At 36.4% G+C, this 20,535-nt stretch overlaps 1 protein-coding gene across 1 annotated transcript in view; it reads right to left on the bottom strand.

The window, feature by feature from the left end:
• Positions 1–20,535, bottom strand: part of LOC134527261 (mpv17-like protein) — a 520,718-nt gene that overhangs the window by 2,311 nt on the left and 497,872 nt on the right. The window lies entirely within an intron of this gene.

The raw sequence follows: 20,535 nt of genomic DNA, 5'->3' as shown, positions 1-20,535 counted from the left end.
ATTTTGAAAAAGCTTAAAAAAAACTAACAATTTAATGCTAGGATTTAAAAATTTACTGGGAGAGGACCCTTACACCACCCTATTCATGGGGTTATCCCGTATCCCCCAGAACCAAGATAATCCCTGCTCCCCCAGTTAATATGCTGAAATTACATATATGAAAATTTTATAAATGCAATGAATAATTAATTGTAATCTCGGCTGCCAAGTGCGCAAGCGACTGCGTGCCACCGGCGGCAACTCACTTGCTCGCACAGCGCACACCGAACAGAAAGAGTGACCTCAGACAGTAACGGCAGTGTGCTTCGGAATAACTTTAACACCAATAATAACATTTTTGATAATTTTAAGGCTTATGTTAATTTTTTTTGGGAGAACAGTAATACAATTATTTTTTTATTGAGATGAGAACATCAGCTGGAAATAGTTTAGATAAGTTGCATTTTTTTATTTAATTTTACAAAAATGTATATGGCAGCAGAATCTTCACCGATGTTAGGTAAAATTTTACACCAACACGTGCAAATGTAAGAGTACAATAATATGGGTGGAGATTGCTTCGAAATACATTAAGTGTATAATTACATTTTTTATCGTTTGTTAAATACGCCATAATGCTGTTTATTTTTACACTGTCTTATATACTAAAAATGATCATTTTCGCTTATTTTGAATATATTTTACCTTTTTCAGATTACACAGGCGAAGAATAATTTTGGTTACGGAGTACTTGGAGCTGATTTCATATGAATTTGGTGCCTTTAATTCAAATACGGCATTATTTTTAGCCTATGAAGTCAATTTTCTAAAAAAATAACGTTTTAGTGAAAAGTCAGTTTTATGTTTTCTTTGTTAAATCTACAAATCAAATTTAAAAAAGTATATACATGAAATTCTATTTTATTATATTACACAAATATTTTTATATTATACAATTATTATATTATACAAATACTGTTAGTATATAGGGGATACCGGGGCAAGTTGACGATGTTAAGCTTTGAAATGGCCTTTAACAGATAAAAAAGCATATATTATATCTAATTTGGTACCAATACGAAGTATATACTATTTTCTACCTAAAAATGTAACAAGGTTGTATTAATGTGTGTAGTTCTGAAGTTATTGACAAGAAACCAATTAGTTAGCACATTCGTCATCTTGGCCCAGGAGTGGGGTAAGTTGACGAACATATTGGGGTAAGATGACGAAACAAAATATATATATATATTTATAGACAAAGTACACAATAGTTTTATAGATATCCTACACTAAACAACATGCAGGCTGTAAAGAAGATATATTGTAACATATTTGAACGACTTTGATACAATTCCTTGCCACATAGTAACGAAAAACTGCAATTTTTTTATTTGAATAATGTCATTAACAATAGTCACACACATAATTGGAACAGTTTTCGTGCCACCACTCAGAACATGTGGGACTTTGAATCCAGTCTTCATTTGGAGGTTCCACGTAAACTTCTTCACGTGCAGGGCAAGAAACACTATTTTGGCTTGATGGTTTTGCTACAGAATGACCAGAGCTTCGTTTTTCAGTTTTCTTAGTTTTTCTTTCATTTTTCTTCTCTTCTTTCTGCTTCTTCTCTCTATCTCTTTGTAACAACATGTTCTTAATTGGCGAGCTTGTTATTACTGAAGCTGATCCTGTGCTTCTTTTCCTTGTCGCGGTTATTCTGTGGGCCACTGGCAATGGTTTTAAATCATAAAACGATGCCTTTTTACTAAATGAACTTGCATTGGCATTCCCAGAAGAAGGCCCTGCTTCATCGATAAGATCACTATTTTTTCTGGCTGGGCTAATGAATCAGCTCCTGAAGCATTAGGCATATAATTTAGCCACACATAGTTTGATGCATGGTCAGATGAAATTGGTAGTTATGTGGACATTGGTTCTTCACTTCCGGGAGGTTATCATTCCGATGTAGCCGCAGCAGCAAAATCACATTCTTTGAATATCTGAGGGTTGTAAGGCTCTATCCCAGTAGCCTCAAACCCGTTGATGGCATTGCCTACAGTTGCTGCTTTTGAATAAGCTGCAGCGAAGAGATTATCCTACATTACGATCAGTTATTTGTTGTCCGGGATGTGATACCAAATAATTGTCACAGGTTTGTGAGTAGAATGTCTTCAAAGGGTCGAATAAACGAAACATCCAATGACTGCAACCTATGCGAAGTATGTGGTGGCAATCCGACTATCACAATACCATTATCACGACAAAAATTCATAGCAGCAGTTATCTCTACGTCACTCCAACTTCTTTCCGTTCTCCGTTTATAATGCCTGGGCATCTACTAAAAAAAAATCAAACAAAATCGTTACGACTGTTAACACAGGAAATATTTATAATATTATATTATATTATTATTATTTTTCTTTTACATAAATGATCTTCATATATGTACATCATTGGTTTAAATAACACATTTAATACAAAATAATGCTCACATTGTCATTACCTATGACAAGTTGACGATTGCAGGGGCAAGATGACGAATTCGTCATCTTGCCCCCGTCAACTTGCCCCAGCAGCCCAATTTTTGCTTTACCAAAATCATTAACAACATTAAAAAAAATTCTTCAACAATCTATACATTAAAATACTCCCAAAAGTCAGCGTTTAATTTTACATATATAAACATTTTATACAAATGGACTCTTTTCTTGTAATAGCTTATCAAACGTACCTTAAATATTACAACAATGGCTCACAAAACAGTTAGCCTCTCAAAGCTGCCACATTCAAACTGACTGGAGAATTCTGCTGCACCTGCCTAGTAGGTGCAGATGGTGACACTCAAGGTCAGAGGGGCACCAACCTTCTATCTGTGTTTCTGGATTAGTTAGATACGATTCGTCATCTTACCCTGTTCGCCAACTTACCCCGGTCTCCCCTACTAATATTTTTATAAACACAAAGATTTCACCAAGTATTCAATGGAACCAACTAGTCACTCAACCCTTCGGAATATTCTTTATAATGAACTTCTCGAATATATCTTGGAACAGTCGCTTTTTAAACTCCAGCAATATTCTGCTATCATGTGCGTATCCCATTCTTGATAGCGGTCTTCCATGATTTTAATATATTAATGAAATCTTTAATCTTGCTCCTCACTGCTGTCTCATAAATTTTTAGGTAATCGGTCGCGGTGGCTGTGTAAATAGTGCACTTTAATACTTATGTTTAACCCACAGGATTTTCAATTGTTAAGCATAACGTTTACAAGTTCAACATGGTTTTCTGATTTTCGTTGGCCCAGAAAATTTCCAACAACTGCAACAAACGAAGTCCAGGATCTGGCTCAGCCTCATTCTTGGAATTTACGAAGGTTTGATCCATAGTAATTTTTTTTTTTTATTTCGTGGATGTTAAAAATTTCTGCTTTATTTTTCTCCTTACTCAAGGGAGCCATTTTTCACCCTATAAATGCAAAGAATGATCCGTTCTTATCATTAAACTTTACAAACTGCTTCATAAGGCCCAGCTTTAAATGAAATGGAGGAAAGATTATTTTCTCTCGTTGAACAATGGGTACCTTAATAACGTTTTTTTCAACGACTATGTCTTATCTAGTATGCCACTTTTATCTGACCCAGTTGTATGATTTTGTCTTTCCACAAGAAGCAAGTATATTTGGTGTGACCACTTTACTGTCCGAAGAGAACGTTTACAATTTTTAGTCCACACAGATCACCGATTAATGTCCACGGTACCTTATATACTCCAAGACCAAAGCTATGGTACTATTTGTTTCTTTCATTGTAGTTGGGTGAGCAATTGGTATTGAACCATATTTGTTCATATTGTGTAGAAGAATAAATTTCATGTTTCGCTTATATAAAAAAAGGTAGAGCTGATATAAAAAAAACTATTTCATATTTAGATTCAGCCCCCAAATATACCTTAAATAGTACCAAAATCCTAGGCACCAAAAAAAAACCTTTTCCTTGTTGGTTTGTGTTATATATACTGTTATTATGTTAAAAGTAATTTTTATTTCATTTGGTTTTATCGCCCTTTAGTGATACATATATTACTTGCTATATTTTACGTAGATAGTGGAGTATGTAACACAAAACCTTGGATGCACGATCAAATTAATGAAGAAATTTAATGTAAAATAATGGGGTTTTCATTCAGTATCAATTGTAAAATAAATTGTATTTATGTAGTTCTTTGTTTGTTATAAGTTTACCGAAGCACATTTTTATGCACTTTAACAATAACGTAAGTTTATACATTCATATAAGATGTTCTAAAAAGATAAAGGACGTTGACTAAATTAAAACCTGTTCTATGTGTAATTTTACATATATATACCCTACAAATGGGATCCCAACATAACTTAGAAAGTTATAACATAGAACAGTCATTACTTAGAATTCTTGGATTAAAACCACCTAAGAAGAAAATTTTTTGCAAGGCTAGCACAGAACATACATTGAAGAAAAGGTAGTATTTAAATGGAAACAAAATAAATTATAATAGATTATTAATATTTATATGACAGAAAATTGAAAATGATGAAAGTAAATAAAGTTAAATCACAGGAAAACATAAACATAAGTTACAAATAAAGTCAAAATTTAAGGAGAGCTATAGACATAATTTAAAACAAATAAACTTGCAGTATATTTAATTAAAAAAACACTGGAAGTTAAAAATCTACATTACACTAACTATGTCTGTCTTCGAAAATTACACTACGAAAATGTAAAACTACTACAATTATTTATGTAATTTTAAGAAAAATATATTTATTGTAGGTGTAAAACTTTAAAAATAATCTTTTATTGATAATTATGTGTTTCAACTACAAACATGTTAGTTTTTATAAAATCAACCTACATTTGGTGTAAAAATACATACACAATTTTGTGGTAATTTTGCACATAAATTTTGCTGGATAGGCAAACAGAGATAAAAAATGAAAAGTTTACGAGGCCACTGTGGGTGTAAATCTATCAGAAAAGTTGTTAATTTACTACTGTGTAAATATGACCAAAATAATTTTTTAGAATATAAACCAACCTATTTCATTTTTAGAATATAAACCAAATAAATTAATTTTCTTGCCATTTAAATCAATTCCCAAATTCTTGTATGTGTGTTATGTCTGACTAAATCAGGAGAACTAGATCTTCTTCAGTCGGATTGGCGAATTTAAGAAAATTCTTAAACCTATCTATAAAAATATCCAATTTCATCAACCCCGACGAATGGCAAGCAATTCCTGTAACCGGTGATGATCCATCTTGTAGTTCTGCCATCAGTCTCTTTCGAGGAAAAATAATAAAAGGGGAAATAAAGTTTAGCCATACAATTTACGACGGTCTTCAATACAAGCCACTCTGCTGAGTTGATACCACCCACCTGCTTCTTTCCTTTTGTGCAAGTATTTTAGAGCTTTCGCTCTGCACTGTCGTAAAGCCAGACTCTCCCACATTAAAAAGTCGATGAGGTGGATAGTTTGCTTTAGACTTCACCTCTTCCATAATGTCACAAGATTTAATGACACTTACTTTATTCAATCCTTGTTCTCGAGGAAGGAGGATTGTTTCTGGGCTTATCAATGTCAGTTCCAGATGACGTATTCTAAAAGCAAAAGTTCATGCTTTACCATCAATTTGAGTATCTTTGTTAAAATTGTGTTTTATATTATGACATTCAGCAACTGATAGACAAGTCTCCTTGCATCCTTCGATGTGAATTCATAAAATCGCCTTTCCATGTCTAAAATGTGTTCCACCAATTCTTCTTCGTGCTCAGGACTTAGAATTGGACGACGAGACCCCAATACTTTTATATTTTCAACAGCTTCTTTGTTTATTCCTTTTACATGTCGTTTGACCGTCGATCGAGGAACTTTGAATTATTTGCTTTCCTTAAGGAAGCACATTTATTTATTTATTTCAGCTCTTATAGCTTTTCCCATAGCAATCGGATCCCTTGTCTGCTGCTGCGATGTATGTTTATAAGTATTTGGCACATCTAAAATAATACAAAATATTATCTATATATGTTTACAGGAAAAATTAACACTAAGATGTGTAAAATGGCCTACTAGGTCACTTTACCTGCGTATAGACTAGGCCACTTTACCTAAACAAAACTCGACGAAAAATGAAAAATAAACTGAAATGTCAGAGAAGGATAAATTGTCACCCTTTAATGTGAATTAAACTCTTCATTAGAGGTATTAAGTCATAAAAAATACATTTTTATTTATATTGAACACAGTCAATTATTATAATATTTAAACCACTGAGACTTAAATCAGAGACCACAATAACCACCTTTTTTGTCATAAAATCTGTCCTTGTGAACTGAGTGTGTAGGGTTTTACTGGAGCAAAAAGGCGTTGGCCAATGAAAAATTTCCATGAGCCACTGATAGATGGTGCTACTTGGTTCGTTGTAAAAAGAAGGTGGCCACTTTATTATCCTGGGACACTTTACGGAAACTTCCCTTATTTTAATAGGCATAATATAAAAACAATAGTTCAAATCTAGTTAATGCTGGTTGCTTTAAGTTAAGAACATGGTGGAATATGAATTAATGCAAGCTCAGTTTTAAAATGTTTCAGAAGTTTATAGAAGTTTCCAAAAATATTCCAGAATAAGTAGGAACTTCGAAATCTACCTACGCCTGTACCCTAGCATCTTACGACCTATTCGTAAAACTCATTGCTTCGTAAAGTCGACATTTTACTTAATGCTAGAATGTTTTTATAGGTGTTGGGAATCCCACGTGGCAATGTTTTATTTATGTAACTAGAAATGTCATCAGTATCAAAAGATCCAGCTGTCTTCGTCAAAATTCGGTATGGCATTATATGTTTAAAAATCTGCTTGTACGAGACACCATCATTCTCCACCTAATTTCTTAAAAGGATTGGGAGGGGGGGTTGCTTACCCATAGCTCTGAACTATAACCTGACAAGGTAATTGTTACAGATATGACTGCTAATTTCATAGTATTGCATACGAATATTATTTATTTTGAACAAGAAATCTTAAAATCGAGTGATCGCAGTTAGCAAGGTAGGTCAACTATTCGGTTTCGTAACTATAGCACAATGTAGTATTCCTGAAAGGTACAGAATTGGTTCTACAGGTGATCTCAATTTACCGAAACTGTCGTAGTATTCGGCATTTTTCCCGATTTGATGCACTGCACCCAGTGTGTGCAACACTTTGCCGAAATGTTTATATTAATAATGGAAAACCTGCGAATCTTTGTCTTTGCAGGTAAATGGTCTGGATGAAAATGGGTATTTTCAGCTTGAGTAAATACATAATTAAATACACATTGGTGAGCTGTCATTTCGGAAGAAAACTTAGAATTTTTTAAAAAGGATTTTTAATTCCTTGACATATTTAGTGAGGACATAACCATTGTTATATGCCTTTTTTACCCATAGTTATAGCATCCAAGCTGACATTGTGTATTTGTGCTTACGCCAGCTGCTTGTGCTCGTTCTTAGAAGTGTTGACTGCCCATATTACACCTTTAGTAGCTCCAATGAGACAATCGAGGAATTCCCAAAGCAGATAAACAAAGGTAAAAATCCACCAGTCATAATTTTAATGATTTTACAATTGTTATTAAGCTTTATCAGGCCTCCACCAGTCTTGCGATTGTGAGCCATATTCTAGTGATTCCCGTCTCGATTCTGGCCAATAGCCATTCCTTATGTAGTCTGCCCTCCATCAACTTCGATATGCCCCAATCCATATTTTTTCTATTATTCTTGCGTCTTGTGAGCTTGGCAGCGATTTTACAATCGGTGGAAGGCTCAAAGTATTTTCCATTTAGGTACTGACAATGCCGATAAGGCGCCTCCTATCAAATCGAAAGCCAATTCTGTGTTGGTTTTCGACAATGTATGTGTAACGTAGGTCCGGTTTCAAAAGTACGTTTCCATGGGAAGAAAATAAAAATTTACTTTGCTTATCTGCATCAGATATATAGCAGAATACTCTTACGATCTATGTGGGGATAACTGGGTTCGTAAGGGATGGCACAGTTAAATTTTATTAGAGTTTTATTCATTACTAATGTTAACATGACTAGTCAATGATTGTACATAAAATTTTCCGATCACAAATCACTTGCACTTAAAAATGAGAATAAAAAAGTCAGTAAAATTCCAAAGTTCATATTCCTCGCTAGAGCTAGGTTTGACAGTGATTTTCTCATTACATTGCGCATGTCCTCACACACACAGCCTCGCGCCATTTAGTAGCACTCTCATGGCCCTATCACTCCTCATTGCACCACTCTCTCGAGAGATCTCTCAAGCCCTTGGCCGATGTCGCAATTCCCTTCATTCGTGAAACTATACGAATTCTCGGAACAATTTTGGAAATCGGAAATCCCGCGAAGGGAGGCGTTGTCGTTTATATATCCATAGTGTCCTCGAAGGTACGAGTGCGGCTGTGAAGTGTCGCGTCATCTGGATCGACCCGACACCCGAAACACCCAGAACAGCGATGCTTATTCACACCAATCCTCGTGGCAGCCTCTGCAAACCCGGCATTCCCAGGCCACTAAAAGTTTCAGTGACAATAGTCGGAGGCGGGATGATAAGCGGGGAGAAAGAGTGGGGGGAGGGAGTAGAGAAACCTTTGTAATCCGGCCGGGCACACTTCGCATGTTTGACATCAGCGCCTGCGCAGATCTGCAGGTCAACCCGCTGGAAGGCCCGCTTAGGTACCTGTTAGACGTCGCAGACTTGCCTCCTAGCACATTTGTAAAACTGCCCCCTCCTTATACTTGTTCGTCCCGAACAGGTTACACCTTCCTTCAGGTATATTCCCTCAATCTGTTCAAATGTACTACTTTAATCCGTATGCTCTTTCCTCTCTAGATGTGGTAGACCACATTATTTAGGTGTTTAACTACTTCATACAGGCCTTCCCAAGCTGCTTGAAGCTTAAGACATCTGTCCTTCTGTCGTTATAGATTATACATCTACACAATATCGCCCTCCTTAAACCTGGTTAAGTTAGTCTTCAGGTCGAACCTCGTCTTCATTTGGCTCGTCGCTAATCAAAGATTTTTGCAGGCTTCTTCATGTATAAGCACCATTCTCTCCTCTAGTCTATTCACAAAATCAGTGGTGCTGGTCGGCTTTCTGCGAGGAAGACCGAACTTGATGTCACAGGGCATCCTCAACTCCTGTCCAAACACAATAATCGGTGGGGTCTGCCCAGTGGATTCATGGATGACAGATATATATGCCATAAGGAACAACTAGATGTGTTGATCCCAATCTTGTTGATGTTCGGCCACAACTTTGGCAAGGTGTTCCTCAAGAGCTCTCTTGAACCTCTCTACCATGCCATTGCTGTAGTCGTGGTTTTAAACATTCACTCCAACCGACACGCCTAAAATATTGTCGATTTGAAATTGCGGCGTTTGTCTGAGTGGAGTTCCGGTACCCCAAATCTGCAAATGCAGTTGTTGACTATTGCATGCGCGATGTTAGTGGTTTCTCAGTTAGAAATGCTTAAACCTTTGTTAACTTACTGAAGTAATATATTTCTATCAGAATATACCGGTTACCAGCTTTAGTATTGGGAAATTGTCCAGCGATGTCGATAGTTATACTCTCAAGGATTACCCCTACATTTTAGGCTCTCATTTCCCTGCGACTCTGGTGTTGTGCTCATTTTTAGCCGAGCATGCTTTGTATTTTCGAAAACAAGTCTCCACATCCTGGCGACAACTTAACTAATAGAAGCTTTGATGTTTCTTGGCTAGAGGTTTGTTCACCCCTAGATGACCAACAGAGGTACCTTCATGGATTTATTTAAACACCTCTGCCATAAGAATCTTTGGAGAAAGTAGTTGCATTGTATCTAATTTTTCATTTGGACTCTTTAATGCCCTAATTAAAAGCTCTTTCACCTTCCTCAAAGAATCCCACTGAGACCAGTAAGCTTTTACAGCCCTTCGGTCATTGGAGATCTTATGCAGTATTGGATGTTCGGTATCATTCTCTAGTCAGCTTATAATGGGTACCAGGTCAGGATCTAGCCACTGCACTGATTTCCAGCTGGAATTATTACATTTATCTTCTCCGTTAGTTATTGTTGTTTGCCAAACAAATTAGATTCCCTTATTTTTCGCCACCCTGTTGCAATGGTTGCAGTCTACATTGCCAGATTTTCGGGAGAGGGCCTCGGCATTGCTGTAAATTCGTCCTTTTCTGTGATCCATCCATCAATCATTCTGCTGCGATTCGGACAGTCCCACTGGATTTTTCCTGTTTCATTACAATCAAAGCAACGCGGACAACCGCCTGCTCTTCTGATCTAGTTGCATGTTAGGCAGTTCCACTGGACGTGTCCCTGTTAATTACAGACTAAGCACGATGGTGTCCTCCTGCTCTTCTAATATTGTTACCTGAAGTGTTATTCAAAAGCTTCTTTAATGCACTGTGAATGTCTATTTCATTAATGGTTTTTCAGGCATTTACTTCATTGTAGGGCTCCAGTCTAGCTCTACTTATTCTGATGCATGTGTTACTTGAGACAATGTGTGCTGTCTCTATTTACAGTATTTACAGGGCATGGACCAAGTCCTCAAAACATTTCTTCTGCTGGGCCAAACGAAGAATTTTCTGTCCCTCCGCATCTCCGAGTCCGTCTATAAATGCACTCGTGGCTAGAATTCTAGGAGTGTTTCTGAAAATCGCTGTTGATGTGTCTTTATGGCTTATCTATATACCTCGCTTACGTGTCGGTTGCCATTCCTCAGCTCAGGGGCCTCTACTAATACTTCATAGTCTTTCTGATCTGGAACTGGTATGGTCTGTAGCAGCTCTAGTGGAGATCATCTCAGGGCCCAGACAAGTGCTGTACCCTTTTCTTCCTCGCCCTAATTATTTACTTCCGCAGCTGTCTCGAACTGTGTTCTATATACTCTCCACGAAGATTGACAATTGAAAATAGGTGGCCTGAATTTTAAGTGGCAACTGGAAGTGACCTCCATCTTAACATCCTTAGAGAACCTCATGCAGTTCGTAGAAGCAAAGGCTTCTTTGATCAACTGTCGGCACTCCTCATTTAAAACTTCTACATGCCGTTCATTGTCCGGTTCGTGTTTAATTATTTGTTTTTCCTGTTGTGCGAGATGCTGCTCCAAACACTTGAATTTACCCTAGAACAGAATTCTTGTTTCGTAAATTATCTTCATTTTTTTTTTGAGCAGCAACTATTACAATTCACATCTCTTCTTGACCCATCCTCATTTCTTCTTGGGTCTGCTACATATGTTAAAACTCAGTCTTCATAGCATTCTTCATATTCTTTTGACAGTTATTCACTTCATTATTAATTTCTTTTTGTCAGTTCTTATTTCCATTCATCTCTTCTTGGCTATTATAAATTTTATTCATGATCAGTACTATATACTAGCCAGTATTGGCACTGGCTTATAGCTGTTATAACTGGTGTAGGTCAGACTTATTGGATTGTGACATAATGGTGGCCATCTTGAATTTCCTTGACCTTGATCCCAGTGGACATCTTATATCCATTATCTGGGATTGGCTATCTCGGATGTGCCAGCTTAGATTCAGACATTTTGTTTTTCCACCATTTTGTTTTCCATAAATTTCTGCCATTTCTTATAATGAAGTTTCCATTTAAAAATATGTTTCAGGTGCCATCTCGAAATTTAGAAAAAAATTTAATATTTGCAAAAATTGTTAGTCGTCAAATTTTAACAAAATATTATTTAAAAATGCATTTACATCATGGAGCTCGGAGTTCCCGGTACGAACCCAGTGAGGGACAAATAAAATAAATGGCGACTGATCCTTCTGCCAGAACTGCCAGAAGACTGAACTCCTACCACTAATGCCAAGGTATGTATGACATTACATCCACCATCTGGTTTTCTTCTGCTGGAGGATGCCATCATAATATTGTCTAGTGAAGGCTGCAATCTTGTTTTTGTCTGCTAGGGTGCACTGTCACAATGCAATTTAATTTTTACCCACTAAAGTGCAGTAATTATTTATTATTAATGTGGCACCCATCCTCTTTAAATTTAAATGTCATATTGTTAATTAGTAATAATGTGTACATAAATTCGAAAAAAAAAATCATAAATAAATATGCAATCAATATACTGATTAATTCAATTGATTCCTAACCTTTGTTCAATACTCAATTGATGCAAATAGTTTAAATTTATGTAAAAAATAATATTTCAATAAATAAGTTAAAATTCGTCTACTACTACTACTAAGCCGATAATGACATATTGAAAGCCATCATAAAAATTTGAAATAATGAAACTTGAAGTTCCGGAAAAATTCCAAAAGTCATTAAAAATAACTTTAAATTTATTGATTGAATCAATGGTTTCCTGTCTGGCTTCGATCCTTGACCAATGTAAAGTAAATATATATATAAAAATACCACAAATATGACATATTCGAGAAATAAAATTCTACAATATATTTTACAAAAAAAAACATTAATACACAAAATCTACACAACTAATAGTACAAAAACAAACAAGCAAATTAGAAAAGTCTTGAGCGTTTCTCGATTTCTGCACTTGCTACCCACGAATTAACGCAAGTCCTTCACATGTACTTGGATGTGTTTTCAGTTAATGAGATCGACTCATTCGTACACCACATTTTTAACACAGAGAAGATTTCATTAAAATGATAGTAATGTAATTCATGACGTTTTGCAATTGAAACATTTGGTAATGGTTTGCCACATAATATATAGTCTTATTCTGATGAATGTTTAACCAGTCCTTTGCACATCCACATGTGCCTTTTTAATTTTTCGTAGTGTATAAACTTGTTATAAAAATCTGTTGCACTATATTTAATGTGTTCAGAGTTATTATTACAATTTTGTATAACACAATACTGAAATTTTAAAGTTTATAATGTTGTCACAGTATGTAAACTTGGATGATAGAACACGGTCAGTTGCTTATTCCTTTATTTATTTTTCCGGCACTACTAACAACCATTGTAACACCGGTGAAACGTCAAACTCGGAAATCTTCAAAGTCTTCTTTGCAGAAGATATTGCACATATCTAAATCTTCTGCAGTGCTGGGAGAATAAGTGTAACAGTTGGCGCCGTTGCCATCGAGCTTTGCGCAGTTCATGGTAAGCCTTCCATCCAGCACGATGTTTATAGTGGTAATGATGCCATCGAGATCACTAGAATAGCTATATATTGGACTATTATGTCTGACAAGTCTAACTATCTGATCCGCACAGCACCGCAGCCAGAGGTGAACTGAATTTTTTATCGTCTGGGCATAATTAATATACTCTCATTGGCTGGTACAATACATGAGTCATAACAAAAACATTTTTCATTTTGCTTGCACTTAACTCTCCCGGAGAATATTTCGTAATAAATATTTATGTTATCGAGACATGAAATTAGTTTATTATAATATTTTGCACTCAAACAGGATTCTTTTAACATTTTTCGAGCATCCACTTATTTCATGCCGAAAAGCAAATGAAGTTGTGGTGAATAAAACATTAAAATATTTGCAATGGTGCGATGAACGTTCGTTGTTCATTGAAGTCTCCAATGATGCTGGCGAAACTTCAGCCAATGGAACAGCATTTGTTGTGTCCTCTACAGACATTATCGGGATCTACGACTCAAAAAAACGTCGCTGCCACCGTGGTCTCCGCTGCCGATGGTAAACTGTCCATCAAGGTCGACATTAGAACAGCAACTAAATCTCACAAAACTTACTGAACGAGCGGATATATACTGCAACGCGGCCAAAGGTGGACTGAGGATCCTGTCGTCTGGGCCTTACTTACATGTATATACCCGCGACCTACTGATATATTATGTGAGTCAAAACTACAACATGTTTACTTTTTTTAAAAGGTTAAAATCTAGCTAAGGTAATTTCGTGATAAAACTAATATTTCGCTAATATATTTAGTTGTATTCAATAATTACTGTCTTTTTTGTTATCATAGGTTTACTTTTGGGTGACAATAACAATATCAGCATCATTTAACATTATTTACATTTTTTTAACAAAAAATTTTTTAAACTTTTGATAGATTGACAGGTAATTTCGTGATATGGGTTAGGTTATTTCATGAGTACAATAACAATACAAATTTTTTCAAACACACTAAATGCACAAACAACTTACTCATATTTTACTTTTAAAGTGCATTCTTCTTCTTCTATTCTTCATTTCATCATACAAAGTATTCAAATAAAGTACGAAAAAAAAAGGTTAATTTATCCCTTTTTTAGATGCTTTCCTCACTCAACTCACTCTCAGCATTAGCACAGTTGTCACACATGAAAACTAGTTCTCCAGAATCAGCAGGTTGACACTCTTCATGGAAAGGCATCAAGCAATAAGAGCATTGTACCCACTTAGCACCATTTTTTACTTTAACATCTTCGTAATAACTATTCCCGCACATGCCACAGAACCAATCCTCATTAACAATTGGGACATCCTTTGCTTTCAACTTAGATGCGCGAAGTTTATGACCAGATATGGAAAGTTATAATGTTGACATCGAAGTAGATGGCATTGATGTTGACATGGTAGCTTTTGATGGTGACATGGTAGATTTTGATGTTGACATAGTAGTTTTTGATGTTGACATGGTAGCTTATGATGTTGACATGGTCGCAAGGATTTGATGTGGACATGGTAGCTTTTGATGTTGACATGGACGCAGGATTTGATGTTGGTACGGAAACCTTTGAATTTGAAGTGGCAGCTCTCAATGATGAGGATTTTATTGACCCCAAGGTGGAAATGTCTCCTACTGTAGTAAGGGATTTGGCACTTAAGTTGCGCTATCTCTTTCGTTTGTTAAGTTTATTTTCCCCTGACACTGATGGCAGGACCAAGATCTTTTCAGTTACCAATGACTGATCGTTCTCCAGCTGTTCTTGAGGTAGAGGCTTGTTCGTTAGTTTGGAGGGCTAAAAAGCTTCCTTCGGAATAGCACATTTGTCAAAAGGATAAATTCCTGTTTTCTTGAAAGCATTTGTAATGTTCTTGTAAGAGAAACTTTCAATAAGGGCAGAATTCATTATCGTATGGAAATTGGTTTTGTTTGGTTTTTCCGTAGGGTTTTCCTTCATGTAGGAGTTGAGACGTTGACCCCAATGCGATTTCAAAGATATTTACACTCCCACATCTAAAGGCTGCAACAAATGAGTTGTAGGGCTGGGAAAGTAAATAAAAAATCTGATTTTATCTTGCAAACAAAATTACTTCAGGATTGATGTGCGATGCATGTGAATCCATGAAGAGGATGACTGGTCGAGCAGGAGGAATGTAGGACACAAAGAACTGGAACCATTCATAGAAAAAGTCACTGTCAATCCACCCTTTTGGAGACAACTTTACTATTGCATTAGGCAAACAATCTTTCTTCAGATTATCGTTCCACCTGATACCCTTGAAAATAATCATGGGCGGAATCCATGTCCCATTTGCACACACACATCCCAAAAGTGTGTGGGATTCTCCTCTGTCAGCATAAACGCTCTTATAAACATATCGCTTTCCCACTGCCGTTACAACTTTGTTTGCCTTCACGACATATGAAAGAACTGTTTCGTTGCAGTTCCATAGCCTATCAGGCGCTTCTTTGATATCCAATGTGTCCATTAATTCCACTAATTTAATATAAAAATCTTCAATGATTTCTTCATTTGCCATGGAAGCTCTGTATGCTGCAAGGTTTTCTGGAGTTCTCAATGTGAGGTTGTACCGACTCTTTTAATTTGTCCACCACCATTTGCTAGCACTGTCACTGTCAGAAATCAGTAAATTTTCACGGCCAGCACTTTTTGCAAGTTCATGCACCACTTTCCTCACTGTAGAAACAGTCAGACCTAAGCATAACTCTTGCATCTGAATTATGTAATTGTACAAACTAATTTCTAGATTTGAAGTGAGAGCGAATGGTCTTCCAAGTTTTGGCAAATGTTCATTTGTGTTTTCACAGTGGTTATTATTTTAGATAATCCTTTAGTGAACTCCATGGCACACCCATTTCTTTGGAGGCTTTGTAAATTGAACAGTTTTTGCTGTTTAACTAAATCAGCTGCGGCAATTTACTGACTGGAGTCATATTTCCTGTATTTACTTCTTTCTTTATTTTTATTTCAACTGAAAAAAAAATCATTTTCGTGACTTAGGTAATTTCGTGACACACATAAATTAGCATTCTACGTGTAACTAAAGTATGGTTAACATGTTTTACAACATTAACTTTTTTAATAATTATGTTCTCAAAAGCTTAGAAACTTACAAGATTAATTCATATTAAAAGCTTTGCAAACATATTTTTATCAAGGCAAAATGTGCTAAGAAACACCATGAGCAACAAAAGCAATAAAAAATGTACAAAGATATGCAAAATTATTAAATTATTCATACTGTAAGTCGCTTACCTTACCTACAAACCTATATATTAAATGCTAACATACAATTAACATTGATCCTTTTATGACTATTCAAAGTATAACTCGCAAAAACTTATTCAAACACAAGGACACAATGCTCACTGTTAGGAAAACTTTTGTTTTGTGGCGTTCATGCATTGCAAGGCACAAACGATGCCTGAAACACTATCTAGAGGAGACCGCTGAAACTACCAGGCCAAACAGCAGCTCCAAAATTACAATGGTATTTCCGTGACAAACGTCATAAAAAATGTCACGAAATTCCCTGTGTCACGAAATAACCATACTTTACCCTACCTTAAAATTCCTGAAAAAAATTATAAGTTAAAATTTTAAACAATTATAAAATATACACTAATACATATTAGGTTAAGGCATTGAGCATTATCGTAAGTAAAGTATTTAATTCATCATGGACTGCCATGTAGACTGTGGCTACTGTCTCTTCAACTCCGGTTCCAACTGGATCGTCGATTCCACTTCCAACTGGTAGGCAGGTCACAGGCTTCGGAAAACAGGTTTTCGACTGGACATATTCTTCAACGAAGGCTTCGGTGAATCATGGATGACAACAACTGTGACCACGGTGGCGAATTGGCTTTGGTTCGGTGCTTGTTGATACAGATTCAATGACTGGATTAAGATGAGATGCAGATCGATTGGTCATCTGCGTAGATGCATCGCATGTCGCATTATGTTGCATTACATTCATGTTTTGTGTTGCAAGTGAGACGAGGCAATGTTCTCGTTGATGCTGGCTGGAAGGATTGTGTGCAGTCTCATTTTATAGACAGCAAAGTTTCCAGGTTCGTAATAATCTAGCAGCTACTGAGTCGGCTTCTAGGACACAGGAATTGGCAAAAACCTCATGTGCTGAACATATCCATCGCATGTTTCTGTATATGTGCGCAGATACCCAGCATCTCAGTAGCCGTACTCGTTACTGCTGAAGCTAGGTCTTATACTCACGTACACATTGGCAGGATGAAATGGAAACATCTTCGTGCAGGTCAGACGACAACTGAAGGCGCGAACAGTTGCACGCCTTTTATAAATGCAGGCTCCTGCTCACACTGCAAGTGCAATTTCTACATTAGCTGCAAGTTTGTTCAGGCACATACTCGTTAAAACTTGTAGTTCAGCTGCACGTCATAATTTGCACTAAGCTTGCGATGGGAAGAACAGCAATAGTCGGTCTGAGGGTACACAATTTCAATTGGTGCTTCACACAATTTTCTCAGCTGTCTCTTTTGCTCATGTTCGACGACATAAATGATGCCACGTTGATCCTGCAGTATCAAATATGTTGACTATTTTTTAATTGGTGCTAGGGAATTTTACATTTGTCCCAAACCAGGCAAGGAAGTATTTTCGTAGCCATTCGTTTGAGCATTTACTTTTGTCGTCCAATAATTTCTGAGCCGGAAGGTTTGGGTTCAAGGTCCTGCCATCGTTCTCGTAGGTAATGGTAATCTTCTTGAGCACAAATCCATTTTGGCTCTAGAAACGTTTCAGGTTCCTCTACATCTTGCCACTTGCAATGCTCGGTCGTAACTATATTGATATCGCAAAGGAAACAATATTTATAATAGAATTTTCACAAGCTTGTCTCGGCAATGTACGAAGCTTGCCGATCGTGAAGATTAGACAAAATACATAGCTGTTTGGTGTATTATTACCACTCGTCGATATCTCAATCCTACAGTCGATGGTATTTAAATTTATTCTATCATCTTTATTGGAAATGTCAAGCACCATTAAAGTAGCTTCCTTCTTAAAACTTTCGGGACAGAGTATCGGTTACTGTCCACGATAATAGTATGCTTGCTTAAAATGGGCATATATTTGTTGCGCGAGAAGAAAACTTCCGCTTTCAAAATCTATGTTCATATCAACACGTGGGAAGCATTCGCTGTTTAAAAGTGTTTTACATTATGTATATGACCGGTTTTGAATACGGCGTGGCTCAATCCTGCATTATCTGACTTCCGGTCTGAAGCCAGACAATGATTTATCTTGGTTTTTCCGTAGCGAAGCTGGACTTTACTATCGAATTCATATTCTTATAGGCAAGTCAAGATACGTTTCAGGGCTCCAGGATCGTAATGGTACATCAATGTTCTTGCCATTTTCTACGTTATTCAGCATCGTGATAAGTTAAAACGTTATCAATGTGAGGCAGCATCCATTCGATAAACTTAGTGTTATCGAGACATATTGTGGGTTTTCTGCATTAGAGACAATTGTATTAATGTGCGATTTGCCTAGAAGCAGTTTGAGCTCTTGTTTCGAATTAATTTATTATGCTTGTATATTTCAGCGAAATCAAGAAGCAAGGGCAGAGGAACACAAAAATTCTAAGTTTGCTTTGGCAGAAACAAGAATCTTATATTCATCCTTGAGAACCCATCTGGCCCTCTTTGCTGTAGACAATTCGTTTGGCGTGAGCGAAAGGTAAATTTTATAGCAGATATTATGCCTTCATATATTGTCTGTTCTACCTCGACGCCATTGAGTACATATGTAATGTGCGCGTTTAGGTGAAGAATACCGTTGCATGGTATTGTCGTCGTTGTCTGGCTTGGACTAGAACTCTATCATTGCTCAACAATGAGAAGTTCACAAGCTAGCAGAATCAGTTTTTGAATTTTTTGTGACTTTTTATTTTTAATTTTTTATTAATTTTTTTTTCTGTAATTTTATGATAAAAAAGAAAACTTGTGTTGGTTTTCTCCGTGTGCTCCTGATTATTCGTGACAATATTTTGATGGTTTTCTCCGAATGCTCCTGATTATTCCTGACTAGACGTCTTATGGTTTTCTCCGAGTGCTTCTGGTTACAGATGAGAAATTGATCTCTGCATAAAGGATTTTTTTTTACTTAATGAGGCATGACATTTTATTCACAATTATATGTAATAAGTTAATTTCTGCTACTTAATCAACACTTGTAACATTTTTATCAGGCGGAAAATTAAAAAAAAATATATCATTACTCAGTCAAATAACAATAATCTCTGAGAAATCTAAGAAGCACTAACAGGAAGGACGAACTTCCTTCTCCTTGGAGTCTAGCGAAGCCATCCTTCTTTTGCGATCGTTAGTGAGCATCCCGCATCCCGCATAAAAGAACTAAAAATGATTTACCTGCAAGCAACATGTGGCGACATCTGTTGTTGAAAAGCAGAAATACATGCATCAAGTACCTTTGAATGAGATATATTAATTCTCGCTGATGAAATATGAAATAAATACTATTTAAGTAATGGATCTATTTAAAACACTCAATTGGTATCTGGCATTAGTCTCGGTAACTAATATGAATTCCGATTTGGGATCTGACGCTGTATCGAAATAACATAGGTGTGAGTTTTGCAGCAAAGAGTTTATCTTGAGAAAGAATAAAAGACAACACGAGAAGAATGACTGTGTTAAAAATCCACTACGCAATATGATAAGTTGTGTTCGATGTAGCAAGTCGTTTACGCGGAGAGAGAGCTTGAAAAAGACATGGCAGAACTTGTAACGCCAAGCCTGCGTACAAACTAGAGGACAACGATGAATCTATTAGACTAAGGAAGAGTGATCTACATTATGACAGTAATTTTCCTGGCTCTTCCGATCTCGACAAAGAACTTAAATTGAAGGAGGTTGATGATTTATGGAAGAATGAAGACAATGGAAGAATCCTTAACGTGAAAAGTGAAAATATATTCCAGCCGAATTCAAGTAGATCTTTCCTACTTTGTAAAAATGATGGACTTCTAAAAAGGAAGCATGAAGACGATGAAGACACTTCAACATCATCAACACCGAATTCTTACGGTAAATTGGGTGAAGACGATTCCTTCTACGGTGATTGTTACAGTGACTCTGAGGCTGTTGACAAAGACATAGACTATGATGAAGCACCTAAAGCTGACAAGATCGAAGAATTTAGCGGTGTCCTGAGACCGAAACTAAGGGAACAACGTGATATATTAAATAAATCTGATCAATCTTGTGATGATCACCGTCTCAAAAATGAAAGT

This window comes from Bacillus rossius, chromosome 1 (assembly GCF_032445375.1).
Source record: "Bacillus rossius redtenbacheri isolate Brsri chromosome 1, Brsri_v3, whole genome shotgun sequence".
NCBI classification, from domain to species: domain Eukaryota; kingdom Metazoa; phylum Arthropoda; class Insecta; order Phasmatodea; family Bacillidae; genus Bacillus; species Bacillus rossius.
The sequence above is the reverse complement of the archived record's forward strand: the minus strand, read 5'-3'. Positions and strand labels throughout refer to the sequence as shown.